The 2,500-nt window shown below is 33.3% G+C and overlaps 1 pseudogene; it reads right to left on the minus strand.

The window, feature by feature from the left end:
• Positions 1–1,371: 1,371 nt before the first annotated feature.
• The window catches only part of LOC143028860 (ATP-binding cassette sub-family F member 1-like), a 31,903-nt pseudogene continuing 30,774 nt past the window's right edge, over positions 1,372–2,500 (minus strand).

The following is a 2,500-nucleotide window of genomic DNA, read 5'->3' on the forward strand; positions in this document are numbered from 1 at the left end:
TTACTATTATCATTTCAATGTGCATATGAATGTGTGTGTATATATATAGTCTGAAGGTTTTATGTGGCTGTAACCTTCCCCAGTTTTCTTATTTCTGTATAAATATTGTGTTCTATTCCTCTTTCTTGTACTCTGAGTTTAGTATTCCGAATATTTATTTCCCTGTGGTTTCTGCATGATCATTTAATTAAGCGCTTTTTGTGATTATTTTTGCAATATATATATATATGTTTATATAAATATATATATATATATATATATATATATATATACATATATATATTTCTAAACAGAAATGTAGTAGCACATTTGTAAATGACACACAGGAACCCACAGTCGGAGAAAATAAACTTTGAATAAAGAAGAATCCTATATTTCGGCTATCAACTGTAGCCCTCTTCAGGAAAGTACATAGAGTACAGAGTGGACTTATAAGCTACAGAGAGGAAGAGATGTGGACAGATGACCTCACTCAGGCGCGGGGCAAACTGGGGTGGCGGAGGAGGAAGGGGGTGAGGAGGGGGGCGGTTGTAATGTCCGTACCAGCTTGTTAAATGCCGCGCGTGAAATAATGTCAGGTGTCCACTGCCCTTTAGAAATATTAATATTAGGGCATTCCTCAATTAATGCTGATTTATTTAGAAATATTAATATTTAGAAATATTAATATTTTCAGGAGGAAAATAGTTGAATCAGCATTAATTGAGGAATGCCCTAATATTAATATTTCTAAAGGGCAGTGGACACCTGACATTATTTCACGCGCGGCAGTTAACAAGCTGGTACGGACATTAGATATATTTTGAAAATGTAGTAATTCATTTGAAAGGGGCCTTCAGCTATAATTGACATTAAATCATTCTGCCTTACCCAAATTCCTTTACAGATTGTCTGAAACAGTTTTACTATCTCCTTTAAGTCTACTCAAAAATATTACATCTTCTTTATCAGTGTGGTCACTTGCTATTCCTGAATCACTCTCTCTACTTTATCCAAACTCTGCTCTCTCTTTTTAACCACTATATCTGAAAAAATTCATCTCCTTTACCATTACTTCTATTTTAACTTCTTGCCATAAAGATTCTTTATTCTTTTGAATTGTAGATATGAATGTTATACAGACGTTCATTGAAATATTTTATATCTAAATATAATACCAGTACTCATGTGTATTCCTATTGTTTTCTTTTGTCACAAGAAACTATATTTGTTGTCTTGACATTTAACTCTATTATTTTCTTTTTGTCCTGTCATTACCCTAACGTATGCTGCTGATCATCTCAGTTAATTGTCATTTTTGTATTTCTATCATATTATCTATATCAATTGTAGTTATGTGACTTCCGACTGCCAGGCCGTACCCAAAATATACTATACCTCGTCGCACTGCGGTTCATTGACAAAGTGTGTTGTCGTTGATAGGAGTGCTAGTGTGAATATTGTAATCTGACTTATAATAGAGCATATATATATATATATATATATATATATATATATATATATATATATATATATATATATATTGCATGCGTTGTTAAAGTCAACAGCTGAGATAGCATTATTCTGTTTATAGAATAAGGATTACAAAGGATTACAAAGGCGGAGCATACCGACAGGAGACCTTTTGGTCCATATCTAGGTCGGATGCGAAAAAAAATCATAGCAATAATAAAATAATAAATAAAAACTATAATAATGTAAATAACAAATAAAATACATAAATAAATGCATAGGTATAGTTAAATAATAAACAAACAGGTAAATAGTAAATAATAATAAATTGACATATAACTAACAATATATTAATATCAGACAGACAAAAGATAACAAAACAAAAACAAATAATATAAGATAAATTATAATCATTACAGCATCTTACATAGGTATTTATCCAAATGATTCTTAAAGCTTCGAACTGAACTACATTACACTACATGTGCAGGAAGTTTATTCCATTCATTAACTACACGGTTGGCAAAGTTGTTTCTACCCACTTCCAATTTGAATCTATTTCCGGACAGTTTGAGACCATTGTTTCTTGTCTGATTCTCATTCAATGTGAAAATTTGGTCACTTTTGATGTTGTCAATTCCCTTTAAAATCTTAAAGACCTGTATCAAGTCACCTCTGTGTTTACGCTTTTTTAGGGAAAACAGATTCATGTGTTTTAGTCGATTTTCGTATGATTTATTTTTTATATTTGGAATCAGTTTTCTATGTTACGCACCAATGTGCGGTCGTCTGGATGCAGATTTCTGAGTAGAGTACTGAAGTCCATGGTGTTTTCCTCTAGACGTCTTTCGGCTCTAATTGGCCATCTTCAGGAGGTGTTGTCTGGTTGAATTGTTGACAGAGAATGACGTGGTTTGATCGTATGGCGGTATATATCGGTGGAGAGCGGAGTGCCCAAACGTCCGCCCACCAATCAGTGCGCGGGGTGCATCCTCTGTCTTCTCGTTGGTAACGACGTTTCAGGTTGCTGCTGTATATTAATAGCGGG

Source organism: Oratosquilla oratoria, chromosome 10 (assembly GCF_046742065.1).
Source record: "Oratosquilla oratoria isolate Oo_2021 chromosome 10, ASM4674206v1, whole genome shotgun sequence".
NCBI classification, from domain to species: Eukaryota; Metazoa; Arthropoda; class Malacostraca; order Stomatopoda; family Squillidae; genus Oratosquilla; species Oratosquilla oratoria.